The sequence below is a fragment of the Sorex araneus genome, chromosome 5 (assembly GCF_027595985.1).
Source record: "Sorex araneus isolate mSorAra2 chromosome 5, mSorAra2.pri, whole genome shotgun sequence".
Classification (NCBI taxonomy): Eukaryota; Metazoa; Chordata; class Mammalia; order Eulipotyphla; family Soricidae; genus Sorex; species Sorex araneus.
Window position 1 is genome coordinate 16,962,167 of NC_073306.1, and position 20,592 is coordinate 16,982,758.

Genomic DNA, 20,592 nt, shown 5'->3' on the forward strand with positions numbered 1-20,592 from the left:
GGGATTGTCTTTTAATAATGCATCATTAACATAAAAGCAAAAATTCTTAAAATTTTAGCCTACGGAAACCAACAACAAAGCACACACACACACACAAAGATAACAGGACTTGATGAAGTGGAGTTTATCATAGGAGCACACAGTTTACTGTTTTTTGTTTTTTGTTTTTAAATCAATAAATGTAATTCAAACTATTCAGAGCCCTTTGGAATAAAAAAAAATCTGATCCTGAGTCAGAGCAATAGTACGGCAAATTGGACTCTTGCCTTGCAATTAGCTGACCCAGGTCGATCCCTGGCACCCCATAGGGTCCCTGAGTCCTGCCAAGAGTAACCCCTGAGTGATCCCTGAGCACAGAACCATGATTAAACTCTAAATGCCACCACCTAAAAGATGATAATTTCAATTGCTTAATTTAAAAATGCAGCTGATAAAATGCAATACCCTGATTTCACATGTGGAATTTCAAAACACCAAGCTCAGAGAGACCAAGGCCAGAGTGATAGTACAGAGGGTAGGGAGTTGGACTTGCACACCACCAGACCAGGTTCAATCCCTGGCACATCATGTGGTCCCCTGGGCATGCCACGAGTGATCACTGAGTTCAGATCCAAGAGTAAGGCCTGAGCATCACCAGGTTTGGCTCAAAAACAAACAACAAAAAAAGAGAGAGACAAAAGAGGTTTACAGGGGTTCAAAAGTTATTGAACAGCTCTCTCTGGCTCCTGATCGAGTTGCTGAATGGCCATGATCCCAGAGACTCAGAAACAAATCTCGGAACCCAGCGGCTTTTGGCAGAAATGTGTTTGGACTCCGAATTAAGTTTTCGGCCCCGGACCTCCCCAGATGAGAAAAGGTGCCGATCCACCACCTTTTCCCCCTGGAGGCTCGGGGGCCGCCATCTTCCAGAGGCCAATGGAAAGATAGGTTTGGGCCCCCACCATGAGGAGGCACATGGGGTCTCACAGGATGGGGGTGGCACCAGCCTTTTTCTCCCCTGCCCGAAGGAGACCTCGAATCACCACCCACAAATGGCCTCTCTGACTTCTGATCGAGTTGCTGGCCGCCATGATCCCAGAGACTCACAAACAAGCACCAGAACCCAGTGGCTTTTGGCAGAAATCCCTCCAGATTTAATTATTAAAATTCCAGAATTTCAAAATCGCATGGTCCCAACATTCTAAGCTATTCATAATCAGCAATAGAAAACAAAGTGTCTAATGTTGCCTTTTCGGGAGATCTAAGTGTTGGGGAAAAATCTCAAATAACAATGGTGGGGCCGGTGTCGAAATACTGAATGTAATCAAAGTAGAGAGAGAGTAATGTGGACATCATCTGCCACACAGGTAGGGGGAGGGTGTGGGATGGGGGGTATACTGGGGTTGTTGGTGGTGGGAACTGTGAACTGGTGAAGGGACAGGTGTTTCATTATTGTATGACCAAGTCTTAAACCCGAAAGTTTTATAACTGCTCTCACAGTGATTCAATAAATAAATTTTAAAAAATAAAATAAAACCCTTTGGACCCTGCTGCGGAGCGAGCATGATGGAAGAGCCCAAGGAAGCGCTCTTGGACTCCAAACAGCCCACTGAACTAATTCCGGCATGGGACCAGAGACCCCACGGTGCGCTGAAACAGTGGGAGCCGGGCATCCCCCAATTCTTTTAACCGCTCTCTCTCTCCACACCTCCCCCCTGAGCACAGCGCAGGATCCGCGGTTTTCCTGAGCGCAAAATGGAGACGCCGAGCCTCTCTCTAGGCTTCTCCATCTTATGAGCACCATAAAAGGGTAAAAGTTTGTAGTGATGTTATTTCTGGTTGTACTTTTCCTGGACTTTATACAGAAACCCAAAACCGCGCGGCCGCTGTCGCGCGACCTAATGTCATCTTAGCATCAGCAATATGTAATATGTCCCTTTTTAATGGGTCGGACTTTTGTGGGAGATCCTAACAAGAATAGTAAGTCTGTTGCTGAAATATTGAAGGCAATCAAAGTGGTAGCCATCTCTCTAGACTGAACTAAGCTATATCCCCACGCCGGCTGAGAAGAAATATCCTTCTTTCTCGGGAAGAAACGCGGCGTGGTGTCAAACATAGTGTGATGTCCATTAAGCAAACAGACCTGGTGGCGTGGGAATGGGATATAAGGGGAAAAATTATGTACATGGAACAGTGGGACGCTGGTGGAATCTCGAGCCGGAGCCGATACCAGCGCAAGCCCTTCGGTTCCAGAAACTGCTTGCAGAAACTCTACTAGTCTATCAACTAAGCCAGAGCCCCACGCCTGCCGATGACGGGAAATAACCATCCTTTTCGGTTTTTTTTTCCCTTGTCAGGCAGCGTGGCGATTACCAAACAGGCGTGAACTCGGTGGCGCGGGGCAAGGGGGAAAAAGAAAAGTTATGTAACAAACAGCGGGACTTAATATCTCTATATTCTTAGCAGTGGAGAACTATCAAATGCCTCCTTGGCAATAGGACTGCTTTCCTTTTTTGGGGGAAACCCCAACAATGGTAGTGAGTTGTGTGTTGAAACATGGAATGTAATCGAGATAAGGCATAAACGAAGTGGAACTTATCATGTACAAGGGTGGGGACTGGGGAGGTGGGAGGGGGTGGCAGGTATACTGGGGGGGTTGGTGATGGGAGATGGGCACTGGTGAAGGGAAGGGTGTTTGAGAATTGTATAACCGACATAATCCTGAGAACTATGTAACCCTCCACATGGTGATTCAATAAAATTATTAAAAAATAATAATAATAAAAAAAATAAATAAATAAATAAAATAAAAGTTATTGAATGTTGGCCACTCTCTACATGCTTGGGGCGAGCCTCACTCATGACTGAATCTCCAAAAAAAACCAGGTATGCAGGACTTTGTGACTGAAAACTCTGCGTTCAATGGGATAGGGAACAGAGATCCTCCACCCATACCACCCCCCTCATGCCACCCCCTCATCTCCAACGACTCAGCAGTCACATCCATAAGCCACCTCTGGCTGGCACCAGATAATCTCGTCACCAGCCACCATCTAGATTGCATGACTTTCTCTTCCAGAAGGAAGCATAACATGACACTCGCCATAACCATACCACCGGGCCCCACGCAAGGCTGTTTCACTTGGGGCACCCCGGAGGGGGACAGATGAGAGCCCTCCCCGCCCCAAGCAACCCAGCCCCATCAGTCGACAACTTCCAGAACGCAGCCACTGCCATGCTCATGCTTAAGCTCTCCACATGCTTAAGCTGAGCATCACCCACGAGTGAATCTATTTCTGGATACTTCATACCACACACCTTACCCATACTCCAAGACTACAGCACCAAATTTGATAGTGTCAAAGTAGGAGGCAACCAATCTTAGAAGGAAAATATACTTTTTTTTAACAGATACATACATAAAAAGCACACAAGGATCAACCCCTTAATATGTTAGTGATGTCTTATAGAAGGGTTTAATGGCCCCTGGGTGAAATACAACAATCTTCACACTTTACCTCTAAGGATACATTTTTGTAGCATTTTCACCAGATTTTCATAACAAACCATATAAAATATATATTTCAGTTCTGCTTTTGGAACAGGGATTGGGGTTCGGGATGAAAATACCCGAAATATGGTGGTGGGAATGTGCAATGGTGGTGCAATTGGTGTTTGAATATTAAATGTAATCAAATATTGTGAACTACTTTATAAAATAAAAATAATTTCTAAAATAAAATAAAATAAAAGTGAATAAAAAAAATAATACCCTTTCTTAAAAAAAAAGCAACTCTTCAGCAAAGGGATAGAACTGAGCACATAAACCTCATAAACGTTTCTACAAAAACATGTACAGTCAACATCATTCACAGGTAGTGCTGAAAAACTCAATGCTTCTCCCTAAAACCAAGAACAAGGCAAAATGCCTACGTTCATACAACACAGTGGGAACAATCTAGGAAGTATGCTAAAATATTTATACATAGAAATTAATTTTTAAAAAGAAGTAGTTATGGGTTGGGACAATAGTACAGCAAGTAGGGTGCTTATTTGCATGTACTGGACCTGAGTTCAATCCCTGACACCCCATATGGTTCCCAAGCCTGTCAGGGTTAATCCCTAAGTGCAGAGCCCAGAATAAGCCCTGACCACAGCTGGGTGTGGCCCCAAACCAAAAAATATAGATAGGAGACATCCTCACTTAAAGAAGTAAAACTCTTTAAATTTACAAGTGCATGATCAACTCTATAGAAAACCTGAAAACAGCTATCAATAAAGTGATTAATAGACTAATGATTACGTGGCAAAATTGCATAATCCATGATTAATACACAAGTAGAAACAAGAAAACTGGATCTTTAAATAATATTATTACAAATTGTAGGGAGCCATCTTACAGAGCTTGGCTCTTATCGTCTAGTCAAGCGGAGGCTGCTTGGGATTCCTGTGATCTTATCATTTCACCACTTGTCTCACTAGCCAACGGCCATGCCTGATCAACATTTTACTATTGTTCCTGTGGGGGTCCAAGCATGCATACCACCCCCTCCCACCAAGAGGTATAAGTATTGTAACTGCTGTGAATAAACTCTCTCTCTCCTCCTCCTCCTTCTGGCTCTGCGTCTGTTCATTCGGTTGCGTCCCCTCCTTAGCCCCACGAGGGGTCCTCCCTGCGGGACAGGATGGGACCCCACATCTGGCTGATCACTGTTTTAAGAAACTCTTTAAATCACATGCAGAATTGTTCTAGTATGTTTTTTGGTAGGATCTATGGAAAAGATATTGGATGGATTGTCTGGACTCCTGTTACAGTGCTCTTAGATAATTGAATTCTTCAAAAGTTGCGGGAAATCAAGGGTTTTTCAAATGAGATTAAATGAATTAGACATGTTTAACTGTACACTGGACTCCCAGTACAGTGCTCTTATTAATGGGAAGTCAGCGTTTTCAACATGGGATTGAATGGGTTAAATATGATGTTAAATTGTACACTTTCTCTACAGATTTTAGATTCTTTGGCTAGGAACTATAACAAATGGGTGTGTTGATCTCACTGTGAGTAAAGTGAAATGTTTTTCTCTTCTTTGTACCTTCGGTATGTTTTTGATGCTTCGTGGCACTATGTTGGTTTGCATAAATCCAGACAAAAGTCTTTCCTCTCTGTAATAGGGTCTACCCCTCATGCAGACAGGAAAATCAATTATGGGACCCCAAAGCCCTCTTTCAGGGAAAGAGTCAAGGGATTGGTCTAAATGACAGGAGCAGGTATTTAACAGGTACTGTTTCAAGTACCTACAAACCTCAGGGAGACCCTAGAGGCCAGTTGGCTTAAGGAAAGAATGGAAATCATCACTGCTATGGAAATGAGGAATCTGGGAATCTGTGTGACTGGCACAATCTGGGCCTACTCAGCATCAAGAAAAACCCTGGAAACCAGGATCTCTCCCAGCCCTGAAAAAGGGAAGGGATGGACTCCTTTCTGCCAGGATGCATCTACGGAAAAGGCCACCTCCAGTTCAACCTGAAAGCTCGAGACCATCCAGTTCATCGTGGGACATTTATGGCCAGGCCTGGGTAACTCTGACGTGCCACATAAGATTAATGCCATTATTGGTGTGCCTCCTGTCTTTAGCCCAACCCCCAGGACTTCTCAGTAAATAATGGGGTACCCCAAAATGGAGAGTTCTCCAATCTTGCTGTGTTTATGCAAAAGAACAAGTCAGATTTGTTAAGCCATCAGGCAAATTTTAAAATGAAGGTGGAGCAGTTATTCTTTTCCATTGTTTTTTATGACAGAAATGGGTATGGCATTATGTTGCTTTGGTTTCTGTTGCTTTAACTCTTAATGTTTCCTAAGACAGCAAACTATTTTGTTCTTACTAGGTCAGAAAGGACCTTCCACATCTCCAGAGTCTAATCATTTCAAAGTGCCATCCCTCAGTCTAATTGATCTGATCTTTTCTTTCAGATAACTTCAGGAACCCAACCAGTTCATTGCCTGGGGTCCACTAAAACTAAGGTAGCTTGAGGTTTCACCCCTTGTGCAGGCAGGGTCTGCGCCCCTCTGTCAGCATGAAGCAGCTTCAGAAGATGGATCACCGACCATTTTCCCCTTAAAGATTTAAGGTGGTGAAATCTCTAGGGGGGAATATGATGTAGGCAGGTAGATAGAGAAAGGCCCTTGGCAATGAAACAGATTAACAAAGTCTCTGGGAAGGAGAATCCTGAGACTGACCCACCCTGTGGATACAGAAAACAGACCTGATAAGACTTTCTAAAGAAGACCATCACCACTCCCAACCTCCCTGGTAACCTCCTTAGCAACGGACTTTTACCCGAGAAGAAGCCCCCACGTGGGGGCAGGTTGAAGAGACCAGATAAAAGACACCTTGAACAAAGGAAGCGCTCGCATATGCTGCCTGAGCCCATGTGCTGCTTGTGCCATGTGGCCCAGCACATGTGTCACCCGCATCTCCCCCCTTGAGATGTGTACTTTCATGCTTTCGTGTTTGTGTCACAAGGGATACCAGACAATGCCTCCCCTGACCACATTTAATTTAAAACAAAACAGGGGGAGATGTAGGGAGCCATCTTACAGAGCTTGGCTCTTATCGTCTAGTCAAGCGGAGGCTGCTTGGGATTCCTGTGATCTTATCATTTCACCACTTGTCTCACTAGCCAACGGCCATGCCTGATCAACATTTTACTATTGTTCCTGTGGGGGTCCAAGCATGCATACCACCCCCTCCCACCAAGAGGTATAAGTATTGTAACTGCTGTGAATAAACTCTCTCTCTCCTCCTCCTCCTTCTGGCTCTGCGTCTGTTCATTCGGTTGCGTCCCCTCCTTAGCCCCACGAGGGGTCCTCCCTGCGGGACAGGATGGGACCCCACAACAAATAATATTATCAAAAGTTATATGAATACCTCATTTGAAAAAGATGTATATATTGAGAGCTATAAATATCGCTAAAATTAAGGAAAATGTAAATAAGGGAAGAGATGTTTGCTGTGTTTATGGGTTAAAAGAGTCAATATTCAATATGTTGATTCTCTCTAAAATTAGTGTACTGATTCAATAAAATTCCAATTAATGTCTAAACAAGTCTCTGTTTTGAAACTGACAAAATGCCTATAAAATTAATATAAAAATAAAATGGACCCAGGATAACGAAAATGACTTTTTTTTCTTTTGGTCTTTGGATCACGTCCAGCAATCCTCAGGGCTTACTCCTGACTCTGCACTCAGGAATTATTCCTGTCAGTGCTTGAGGACCATATCGGATGCCAGGGATTGAACCCGGGTCAGCCGTGTGCAAGGAAGGATATGGCTATTTTAAGACTTCTTTTGTTTGCTGTTTCATACTTTATCATTTCCTTCCTTTACATCCTTTACCTTTTTGCCTATATGTATCCTTACATTAATAGTGGGGTTCACGAAGACAGAATGGATAATAAAACAAGACCTAGCAACCTGCCTTTTTATTATGGTGTTTAGACTGTATTTAATTAAAAGACCTGTGTTTTGTTTTAAATATACCCTTTTTCTTTTCTAGTTGACTCTGTTCATTATTATTTTTCTCTTCTTTTCCATCTTCTTTTAACTTCACTTTTATAATTCCATTTCTCCTCCTTCATCAATTTTTAATATAATTATTTGGAGGAACTATTTTGACATATGTGTATATCCTTGAAATCCTCATTATAAATAAGATAAAGAACATAAGTCCCCTAAAGAGTTGTTGTGCAAATGCTGCTGAACAATTGTTATCCATATACAAAAATAAGTGAACTTTGTTCCGTATTTCATGCCATATATCTAAAAAAAAGTTTATGTATATAATATATGTAGAGTAATGTAAAGTCTCAAACAATAAAGTTTCTTGAAATGGGGCAGGGAGCAAAGAGATAGTACAGGGATTTGCCTTGCTTGAGGTTAACCCTGGTTTAATGCCTTGTACCATATGTGGTCTCCTGAACACTGCCAGGAGTGCTCTCTGAGCACCACCAGGTATGGCTCAAACACCCTAAACCCCAAAAGACAAAACATTTGTGACCTGAGAACAGAGGCCTTTTAGGTACAACACCAAAACCATGATTCATAAAAAAAAATGATTAAACAGACATCAACAAAATTACAAAGAGATCATTTAGACTTCTTAGAAAGGAAGAACTGGACCCTGCAATGGATACCTTAAGATATATAAGAACTAACAACAAAATAGAATAAATATTTGCAAATCACAGTTGTGATAAAAGAACTTGTAATAAAAAGATATTTAAAATAACCTCTCATACTTGAGTACAAAAGCAAACAACACGATGTCACATTATTTTTAAATAAAGACTGAATAAACACATTATCCCAGAAAATATGTGCAGGGCAAATAAGCACGGGCAAAGCAGATTAAAATGAGTCGTCTTTCGGGAATTGCAAATAAAACCCCATGAGAGGACTGAACCTCATTAGGCTGGCTGAAATTAAAAAGTGACCACAGCAGGGGCTGGAGCCAGTCAAACAACCCTGACTTGGTACAGGAGGTAAACTAGCATTATCCCTTGAAATATTGATTGGTTGTTCCTTAAAAAGTTAAATCAGGGCTATATGTAGTACAGTGTGTAGGTCTGTCTTGCATGCAGGCCACCAGGATTTGATCCTGGCACCATCTATATTCCCTGAGCACTGCCACGAATAAGCACTGCGGACAGCTGGGAGTGGCACAAAACAAAATGAAACAAATATTTTAATATACACCTGCCATGCGATCTAGTCATTCCACTTCAACTAGATATTTAACCAAAAGATATGGAAGCAAACATGGCAGGGAACCATGCAGGCGGAGTCAGTCAGCCCTGGCAACCAGATCTGAAAGCTGGCACCCGTGTTCCATGCATCAAACTGCCTTTGACACATAGAAAACTGACTATGGGTGCCCAGCGGTGGATTCAACCGACATCACAGTGGGTCAGGTCAGAGGAGGCAGCGAGCGCCAATGGAATTATACCCCTCGTGCATACCCCACACAGAACTCAATGGGACTAGGACAAGAAACCCAAAACTACTTTGGATTGCTTTGAAAGGAAACAGAGAGAGCACCAAAAAGCTGGTCCACAAGAGAGCTCCCCAGGGGTCAAGCAGTGAAGTGGAGAGAATGACTCCTAGTTTGCAACCGGCACAATAAGAAGCAGCGCAAAATCTCCACCACACCTAGTGGGTGAAGGTAACAGCCATGCCTACGCAACCAATACTAACCAGAATTAACCTCTGAATAAAAATGGGCCAAGTGGAAATGCAGAAGACCTTTAATCAGTTCAAAGAAACAATGAAAGAGAAAATCATAAAGCACAAGAAGGGAACTGGAACATTAGTGTAGCAGGTAGGGGGTTGGCCTTGCATGCGGCCAACCAGAGTTCAATCTCTGTCTCTGACATCTCACATGGTCCACCGACTCTGTCAAGAGTGATCCTTGAGCACAAAGCCAGGAGTAAGCCCTGAGCATCCCTAGATATGACCCCCAAAACTAAACACATAAGCACAGACACACAGACACACACACACAGACACACACACACATGGATATGACAGCAAAAATGATGAGAAAACTATCAGCAAAAATGGCAGAACTACAGAATTTGGTAGGTGAAATGAAAACTCACTGGAAGATATCAGCAGGAGAGTAACAGTAGCTGATGGACAAAATCAGTGAGCTAAAAGATAAGACAGAGAAAACCTCTAGACAACAACAGATGAAAAAAAAAAAGCCTCAAAATAAATGACCAGCAGACAAGAGAACTCTGGGATGAATTCAAGAAAGGTAACATAAGAATCATCAAAGTCCCAGAGACTCAGGAAAGCAATTTTGATGGAGCATTTTATCACTTGTATCACTTGTCATCCCACTGTTCATCGATTTGCTTGAGCGGGCACCAGGTCAGCAATGTCTCCATTTGTCCCTGTCGCATGCTAGTGTAGCCCAATGGCATCTGCTCACTCCAGGAACATGAAGAGTCTCAAACCGTTCATTCAGGGTCTTGACAAAGAAGTCTGACCATCTTGTAGGTGGGCGGCTAGGTGTTCTTTTGACATCCCATTGGAATCCAGTTGGTAATGGCTCTAGTCCAGTGGTTGTCTCCAAATTGCATTGCATGTTCGGCCTATCTGATTTTCGACGCCTTGGCAAACAAGACAGCGTCCCTGATTCTCAATCATTGATGGAGGTAGGAACTCTGGATTTCTTCTCTCACTGGAGTGAAATGTGATACCCCAAGCATAGCTCTTTCAATTCTTCTTTGGAGACTCAAATAGCGTTCTCATTCTGTTTTCATAGGGCCTAGGTCTCTGACGCATATGTTAGTGCAGGAAGAATGATGGAGTTGAAAAGATGTGCCCGGAGCCAGAGGTTCTTCGTCCTCTTAACAACTTCTTCGATGCTCTTGAAGGCATTCCATGCCTCTCTCTTCCTCCTGCATAGCTCTGGCACCAAGTCGTTCATCATGTTGAGTACTCGACCCAGGTACACATAACTGCTGCATTCGTAGATGTTTGTTCCATTGAGGGCAAATGGAATGTCAGGAAGTAGTCTGGTTCTCCTGAGCATTGTCTTCATGAGATTCAGCTGCAGTCCGACCTTTCCACACTCACAGTTGAAGTCGGCCAGCATTCGTGTCGCTTGATGAAGCATTAATGAAAGAAATCATACTGAGGGGGTGGAGCATAGCACAGCAGGTAGGGCGTTTGCCTTGCACGCGGCCGACCCAGGTTCGATTCCCAGCATCCTATATGGTCCCCTGAGCACTGCCAGGGGTAATTCCTGAGTGCAGAGCCAGGAGTGACCCCTGTGCATCGCTGGGTGTGACCCAAAATAGTAAAAAAAAAAAATCATACTGAGAAATTTCCAGAGTCAAAGAGTGCATGCAACCAAATTCAAGAGGCCAAGAGTACCAGCTAAAAGAGACCCAAATAAAGACTCTACAACACATCCTAATCAGTAAAATGAAAGCCATACATACAGACATAAAACTGAAAGTAGCAAAACCAATGAAGGATATTTCATACAAAGGTACGTCCTCGATTTGTTCGAGCGGGCACTAGAGAGACTTATTGTTACTGTTTTTTTTGGCATATCCAATACACACGGGTAGCTTGCCAGGCTCTGCTGCGCGGGCTCGATACTCTCGGTAGCTTGCCAGGCTCCCCGAGAGGGGTGGAGGAATCGAACTCGGGTCGGCCGCATGAAAGGGGAACACCCAACCACTATGCTATCGCACCAGCCCAAGATTCACAGTAGATTTATCAAATGAGACCTTGCAGATCTGAAGTCAATGGTGGGTTATAGTAATAAATAAATAAATAGATAGATAGATATATAGGTAGATAGATAAATAAATAAATAAATAAATAAATAAATAAATAAATAAAATAATGAAATGAACACCTTGCCCAAAGACTTGACCCAGCCAAAGTCTCTTTCAGATTAAAAAAACAATACTACACAGATAATCAAGCAACAGCTCAGGAACTTCAAAGACTTAAAAACATGTTTACAAGAAGAACTAAAGGGACTACATTAAGACATGGAAAAACTCATTAACATGCCAAACTTCTACAAAAGGATGGCATAAAACTCCATAATAATAATTTCACTCAATGCCAATGGCCTAAAGGCATCAATTAAGGGACAAAAAAAATGGTAGGATGGATTAGAAAAATGAATCCAATCTTCTGCTGTCTATAAGAAATTTACATTTGAATAGTAAGGGCAAACACAAACTCAAAGTTAAAGGCTGGAAGATAGTATTTCAAGCAAAAAATCCCCACAATAAAATGGGAATTGAAGGAGCTTTACACAAAATAGTCAAAGCCATTTATCACCAGACCACAGCAAACATTATAGTCAATGAGGAAAAACTAAAAGCCTTCCCTCCAACATCAGGCGTAAGACAAGGTTGCCCATTCTCATCACTTCTATTCAATACAATATTAGAAGAACTTACCATAGCAATTAGGCAAGAAAAAATATCAAGGGAATATGAAAAAAATACTCTATATCATCAGGGAATTAATTGAGCTTCCGTAGTATATTCCCAGCAATTCAACTCCTGGGAATATATACTCCAAGGCTCAAAAGGACAATGCAGAAAAGACATATACACTCATGTGTTTATTGCAGCACTATTCACAATAACCAAAATCTAGACACAACCCAAGTATCCAAGAACAGATGACTAGATAAATAAACTATGGCACATAGATACAATGGAATACTACTAAGCCATAAAAAGGACGAAGTCATGCAATTTGCTGATATGTAGAGGATTCTGGAAAGTATCATGTTGAGTGAAGTATCATGTTGAGACAGAGAAACAGAATGGTCTCTCTCATTTTAGAGATATTAAGAAACTTTGTAAGGGAATATCAAATGCCCAAAGGGAATAGAAAGAGCAGGAGAATTGCTCTTTTTTTTTTTAAATAAATAGGTTTTTATTTGGAGGGTTTTTAGGTGTAGAGGGAGAGAGAGTGAAAGAGAGAGAGTAACACACTTAAGAGAGAACCTGGGCTTCTCTAAGGGCAGAGAGTCCCTAGAGACATTCTAACATTAGACACAAAAGCATGAAAGCACACAACCCAAGAGGGGAGATGCGGGCACCACATGTGCTTGACCACGTGGGCACAAGCAGCACATGGGCTTGGGCAGCATATGCGTGAGAATTGATCTTTAGTAGGAAGCTTGCCACTGGAGTGGAGGTGGTTCTTGAGGGGGACAAATTAGAGAAGGGAAAATTAGAACAATGGAGGGGGGAAAGTGCCTACCACAGAGGCAAGCTTTGGGGCAGGAGGGAGACCAGGCACATTCCTAAAGGGTAGCAGACACTGGTGAAGGGATCGGTGTTAGAACACTGTATTCCTAAAACTCAATCATGAATATCTTTGTAACTTCGTAATTCACAGTTATCAATTTTAAGAAACGGAAACATGTATCCATGCAGATACACACTATCAGAGTACTTTTGGTGGTGACTGTCAAAAAAGTGGCAAATAATACGAACATTCAACAATGGGTAGAATAAACATGATAGTCATGTAACAAAATATGACTCCATGAAAAATAATGAAGTCTGTATAACACATGATATGAACATCAAGAAAAATATGCTAAGTAAATCCACCAGACACACTAAAAAATATGTATAGGGGGGTGTGGCCAACAAGACAACTGCTTGCCTTACATATGGCTGACCTGGGTTTGATCCCCAGCACCCTACCATCCCCTGAGCACCTCCAGGTATGATCCCTTAGTACAGAGCTGAGAGTAAGCCCCGAACACCATTGGGTGTGGCACATAAACAAAAAGAAACTAAAAAATACATATTGTATGAAAAAAAATCCTAAATTAAAAAAAAAAGTCATCAATAGGGAGAGCAGATGATTGGGTGCTGAGTGAGAGAAGGAATGGTCCACCAAGGAAAAAACTTACAAGACAGCACAATTTTAGGGGCCTTAATTATGTTCTTTATCTTGATTATGACTATATTTTCAAGGCAATACCATGTCAAAACTTTTCAAGTTAGACACTTTAATATGAGGCCTAGTGTCCATCACTCAGCACTCAATAAAGCGGGGGACAAACATCCCAGTTTAAAAGCCTACCACAGTCATTCTTCGCCTCCTAGGTTGGATCAGAAGTCAATCCCTCCCCATCTTCTCCTGAGCCTTCTCTAGTCCCAGAATTGTTGCCCTAACCCATCTCTCCCTTCTGTCACACCATCATCTCGCTACCCTCTGCAGCAAGCCAATGCACTCCCCACTCTGCAGCCAGAATCACCTTCCAACACAAACCTACAGATTCATCGCGCATTCCCTCCTCACAGATCCCCAGCTGTGCTCTTACCTTCCCCAGCCTCCTTCCTGGGAGCTACACTTCACCCTTCGAACTGCAGCCACACTGATCAGCCATGAGTCATACTTAGACACCTTGGCACATCCCTTACCAAGCCGCTTCCCTTCTTTTTCCAACCTGTTCTATGGAGGCTTTGCAAAGAACTCACTTGGGACATCTCACTCTGGGACATCATCTGCAAACCCTCCTATCAGGCCATTCCCCTTCTCTCAGCTCCAGAGAGGTTCCTGCAAATCAGGTGTCTCTCACAATCCTAAAATCTCTCACCACACACACACACACACACACACACACACACACACACACACACACACACACACACACACACAAAATCAAACTCAAGTACAAAAGCAGAAATCTAGTCCTGCTCATTGTTACTTCTCCAGATCATAGTACTGGGCCCAAAACATATGACAAAAGGTAAGCTGCCACAGGAAGGGACAGAAGAACTGGCTGGATGACCTCTTTCTTACACGGGCCAAGATACTACCTTATAGATACGAGCAGTGGAGAGGCAAAGAGATCTCTACCTAACACTCTTATAAGAGAAATGTTTCAGATCTTCTGGGGAATGGGGGTCCACTCTGACTGGGGGTTTATGGGTAGGATTCTTTCAGCTCACATTATCTTCCAAACCAGCTGATAATGGACTGTGATTTGAAGGCAGTGAAAGGTTACAGGAAGGGACCCAGATTCTAGGAAAAGACAAAGCTCAGAGCAAAATTAATACAGGCTGAAAGAAGGTCTCCTCTTCTCCAGGCAAGTTTAATTTCATAGAGAAAGGCACGGCTCTCCACCCTCAGGGTGAGTCCCTAATTCCCAGTACACATGTTCTGGGCTGATTTCTAAATGCAGTCTGGGAGGCATACAACCCATCCCTCCCATTTCCATAGGGAATTCCCAAGCCCTTTTCACCCTCCAGGATCTCTTTCCCAATCTGCTTCTTAACAGTCCTAAAGGTCTCCCACCAGGACTTGGTCTTCTGCTAGTCCTTCAAAGAACCCAACCCTTCATCATAGGGTCAAAAGCCAAGTGCACGGGCCTCATTAGCCACAGAGTCCCAGAAGACCAAGAGATGGTCAAAGGTCTGGTTGACCCAGCTGGCAACTAAAAAAAAAAAAATTTTTTTTTAATTAAGGTTACACACACTTCGTGGATCATAGTAATGGGGGTGGGGAGGCGGGCAAAACAAAATAAAAAAGCAGGCACAACAAAATAAAGCAAATTTCTGTGGGGTATTGACAGTTAGAAGTAAAGATTAAGATATGCAATTTGCAACTCTGTGGCGTACGAAGCTGAGTCAAGTTAGTCAGGAGAGGGACAGATACAGAATGATCACCTTCATATGTGGAATATGAAAGATAACATAGAAAAGAAATACAATACTCAGGGCCAGAAAGATAGTACCATGGGTAGGGCACTTGCCTGTGAGGTTCAATTCCTAGCACCTAACATGGTCCTCTGAGCTCCACCAGGAGAGATGCCTGGGTGCAGAGCCAGAGCTAAGCCATGAGAACCACTACCTGTACCCCCAAAACCAAGCAACAACAAAAATACTCAAAGGCAACAGAAACTGAGAACTGGTCTTTAATAGGAAGTATGTCACTGCAGAGGGCACGAGGGGAGAGGCGCGGGGGGCTACTGGGACATGGCGGAGGGTGTGGTGTTGGAATTTTTCCTTTCTTTTTGCACAAAATCCCTGTCATTCTCAATCTTGTAAATCACAGCGCCTGAACTAAAACTTACAAATAAAAAAAAAAATCAATCACAGCCAGTCACTAAGAAAACACTTGCCTTCTTTCTACTGATTTGCAATTCCGAAGCGCAAGCACTTCCTTCTAATTTCCCATTTAAAAAATTAACCTAATGATGGCTGCTCCTTTGTATCTTGGTCAGGACGAATCCTTTAATTTAGGGACCTAATTTAAGTAAGACATAAGGAGTGCTTCAGTGGAAAGGGGCCAAAGATTAACCATTTCGCATCTTGAGGATCTTAAGAAGGAAAGAAATGAAGAAAATCAGAAAGATCCCCGAGGCCCTGGATAACTGTAACTGCTAAGCATTCTAGCACCTTCGGGAAATGCAACTCAATCATCATGAGTGACAGGTGCAGGTAACCCTGGCCTTAAAGGACCTTACCTTAATTTTTTTTAATTATTATTATTTTTTTTAAGGTACCATAAATGCCTGCGGAAATGCTCTGAAAAGGGAGACGAACGGAATGCCAGGCCAGGGCCCCCGGATTCCAGCACTTCCTCCCTCTGCAGCCTTTAGGGGTGGGGAGGGGGAGGCAGTGAAAGACCCCCCTTCTCCGGTGCAGAAGTTAACGCAGGGAGTCGAGATGCAGCCGATGGCAGCGCCTGGGACCCCCTCCCCGGAGAGGCAGAGGAGGAAGAGGAGGGAAGTGTGGACACGGTGCAGTGGCTGGTGCACACGTGAGCCTGCGAGGAGGGTCACTTACTTGTTCCGCCTGACACTACATTACACCTAGGGCGACTCAGCACGCGGCCGCGCCGACCACACGCACCGCCAGCGGGGCCGTCCCCGCGCATCCGCCCAGCCCGGCTGTAACGCGCGCTCCCATTGGCCCTTCCAACCCGGCCCGGGATTGGCCCGCGCCCGCCGCCCCCGCCGCACCCCGTCCGCGCTGCCTCGGGTCTACTAGGAGGATTGGCCTCTTTCTGGTCCTCGCTCTGGACTTCAAAAGGCATCCGTCGGCGGGGGGCGGGGGTGCTCTGACCAAGTCTCCGGCTCTTGGGGGTCTCCCCCTGCTAAAGTCACCCACGAAAACTCTGTTCACTATTAAGTGGACAGCCCCCCGGGGCAGCTGAAATCATACCCACCGTCACTCCTTATAAGAAGCTCAGAGCTGGGTTGTTGGCTGACACTTTGCTGTGTGCCATTTCTGACACTTGAATGGACTTCTCCAAGCCGGGGGGCAACTCTGTGAACTGATTTCAGTCTGGGTCTTCAAAACAGATGTGGCCCTGCCTTGGGGCGAGTTAGCATCTGGTGGGGCCCCGAGAGAGACTTCCTTTACTTAATCTTCACAATTCTTGGCTTCCTGATAGGCTAGACGCTATTTCCCCCTGTTCTGTCGGCGCAGAGGGTCTGAAATGTTCTTAGATTGTTCTGAGACACACAAGGGGAAACATCGGGAGACTGTTATTTAAAATTCAAGTTATCAGGTGGAGAGTAACTCCGTGACTGGTGATATTATATGTATATGTCTCACATATGTTAGGTCTTAGATTCCGTCCTTGGCTCATAATAATAATCCAAGGAACCTTATGGGCCCAAGATTTGGAAGATACTTTTACTGAGGCTCCGTAAAAGTAAGAAAGGGAGTTTTTAAGGACGTGCTGCTTTGGGGGTGAGCTCTTTAATTTTATTGATTTACCTGTTTGCCAAGTGGAAATACGGGTTCTATTCACTGTTAGCTACCCTCAGAACAAGCCCCAAAGTCAACCAATGCCCTTATCCCTGTCTTACAGCTAAGAAGACTTGCTCAGTGGGGCCTAGGCCATGTGATTAACTGCATCTCTGCTAGAGGCCCTCCTTTGGGGTCATTTCCTTCCATCTGCACCATGCCTTCAACTTTACAATCTCAGCACTTTGTGGTGTTGTCTATAAAAGCAAGTGGTTAAAAAAGGTAAATATTTGGGGGGATGATGGCCATTAGCTAGCTACCCACTGGGTCCCTTACTACCAGCCAACCTCTCTCTCTCTCTCTTTCTCTCTCTCTCTTTCTCTCTCTCTCTCTCTTTCTCTCTCTCCCTCCTTTCCTTCCTGTCTCCCTCCCTCCCTCCATCCTCCATTTATCCCTCCTTCCTGATTTTCTGGTAGGAATAGGTGCTATTCTATTCTACAGTCACATACACACACTCTGTCGCCCAAATCCACACTATCATCAAAAAGAGGAATAAAACAGAAATGGTTCCTGGAGACCCACCAGATGGCCAGAAAGGGAGCACCACGGACTCAGAGCACATGCTGAGCTCCCCACCCTGACCATCACCTAGAGCAGTGACTCCCCAACTGTGTGATACTGGCCTGCCCCCAGGATGGCTGGAGTGATAGAGGGCTTGCAGGTGCAATGAGGAGTAGGTGCTCTCTGTTTAAGAAGATTTACTTCAGGGGAGAGGAGATGAGGGGTTTTTTAAGGGGGGAAGTAAATCAAATAAGTTGAGGGGTCCTCCCAAGTGCCACTCACAGTGATTTTTGGCCAACCTGGTTGATGGTTGAGTAGGAGAGTCCAAAGGCACAGTGCCAGGGATCCACCTGATATCTTCCTGGCCCTTACAATCGTACTTTATTTATAAAATTATTAGTCTGCTCATCTCTAGTGGTCTCAAATATCTCTTTTCAAAAGATGGGGAGATACCTCCTCATCCTTTATACTGGCCCTCTCCCTGCCTATCTTCACCATCCTTCACTCAATAAACCTTTACCTAATACTAACCCCTTGCTGGATGCTGGGTCAGAGGTGAACATTATGTGAAAAACACCCATAACTTGCTGTGGGTGCCCCGGCAAGATTGAAGGGAGGATCCCGGAGTCGGGATTGCTACTAGAGAAAGTCAGCACACAAAGATGGAGCCATCTGTCCACAAGATACTGCGTGTCAAAGAAGAGTTCCTGCTGAAGTGTTCCAAAAGGCTTGGGTTGTGTAGAAAAGCGTCAGGGGAATGCAAGACCTCATGACCTGGATGGTTTCTATCTGCAGCACTGCATATCTCTTCCACCTTTGGTCCACACTTAAATGAAAATAAAACCAGAAATAGAGACACAGTATAGTCAGATACAGACACACAAACCACACAAATACATGTACATTAATACACACATAAATACACACCATTTCATATGCACGTGTCACATACAGATATACATATACAAGCACATGTAGATATGTAACCACATATTTATGACATTTACAGCATATGGATACAGATATATATAACTCTACATAGGTATATATACAGATACAATACACTTAAAACAAACATATACATATATACATATGTACACACATACATCTTTAACAGTATCAATTATGCTTAATAAATCTACAAAGAAAATATTTTTGTTTGGCAAATGTTTTGATACTGAAAGAGAGTAAATGTGCTCTTTACAAAGATTCATTTTTAATTATTTATCAAATATTTGAAAACAATATGTGAAAATGGAACAAAGTGGGTAGAAGTTACACAAGTTTCTTTATGACATGAGATCATCAGTAGTTTTGTTTTTGGTTTATAGCAGGATAAAAATTTTGTAACTTTTAACTCTGCTACATAACAGAAATCCTGTTTTACATTTTATATGTAAAAATGTATATGCATATATACTTTATATACTTTCAGATACTTATAAACATTGATCTTCACCTCCCTCTCCTTCTACTCCCAAAAACCACTGGAGCTATGGAAAATGAGATGGAAATTTGACAGGGTTGAGGATTAAACATTGAGAAGGAGACAGAATAAGGCATTTTTGTTGTAAGACATAAAAATATAAAATTAAATTTGATTAAACAAGAAATACATAGATGAATGAAAGGTCAATTTATTGCCTTCTTTATTTACCTCATTCTAAAAGTGGTGGAAAAAATTTTTTAAAAAATTAAAAAATAAAAGAGGTGAAATTCAAAAAAGATTCAGAGTGTCTTCAGAGATCTTAAGATTGGCTATGAAATCAGTCATTGAAATTTAAAAACAAATATGCCAATATAAAATTTGGGTAAATTTATGAGTAGACACTTCAAAAGAGAAAGCACAATAATAGCCAATAAATTCATGAACAAGTGCTCAAATTGCTAAGTATAAAGGTAATTCAATCTTTTGAGAATTTTATGGGAGAATTCAACCCACAATAAGATACAAATACTTGTTGTCTAGACTGCTTAAAATTAAAAATACTTTTTAAAAAGTTGGTGAAAATGTGGAAAAACCAGGTCTCACATACACTTGTAGTGGAATGTCAGTTGGTTCAACTACTTCATAAATTCATCTGTTCTATGGTCTAGCAACTCTCTCCTAGGTTTTTGAAGTATGTGCATAAATGTGCATAGAAATGTTATTTTGTTTATAATTGATGTAACTATTGAATAATAGGATCAAATATGTTTCAGGTATACTGACACTCCAACATCTATATAACTATACTATCTTCGTCTCCAAAAGTCTAGTTTTCATTCACTACCAATGGAGTTGACATCCTGTACTTGTTTTACCTAGTCTGTGCTCCTTTTTCACCCTGGTAATAATTATTCTGTTGTCAGAATCTAAAAGTTTGTTTTTGTCGTGTTTTATTTGCTCCTTTGTTTGAACTATCCACATATGGATGGAATCATACATCATTTTTCTTTCCCTGTCTCATTTAGTGAATACTTAGCATAATCCCCTCTCGATCCAACTATGTTGGCACCCATTCAAGTGGCAGGATGTCATCTTTTTTTCTTTTTATGGCTGAGAATTATCCCACTGTAAATAGGTACTGCATCTTTACCCAATCGTTTGTTGATGGGCACTGAGTTTGTTTTCATAACTGAACTATCACAAACAATGCTGCAATTTAAAGGTACTGTATGTATGATCCATCCATTCTAGGTCTGAGCATCGATCTTAATAACTCAAAAGCACTAATTTTCAAAACCTTCGTAATACAAAGATTATGTCTATCCCCACCCACCTTAACCCACCCTCTTCCTT

General features: G+C 42.7%; 1 protein-coding gene across 3 annotated transcripts in view; it reads right to left on the reverse strand.

Annotated features, from left to right (window-relative positions):
- The window catches only part of FGGY (FGGY carbohydrate kinase domain containing), a 459,128-nt gene extending 442,667 nt beyond the window's left edge, over positions 1–16,461 (reverse strand). For 2 of the 3 annotated variants that reach the window (XM_004607300.2, XM_055140354.1), the window contains exon 1: positions 16,341–16,461. The gene's annotated coding sequence lies outside the window, so the exon portion shown is untranslated. The remainder of the gene's footprint in view (positions 1–16,340) is intronic. The other variant, XM_055140355.1, reaches the window with a different exon arrangement.
- Between the last annotated feature and the right edge of the window lie 4,131 nt (positions 16,462–20,592).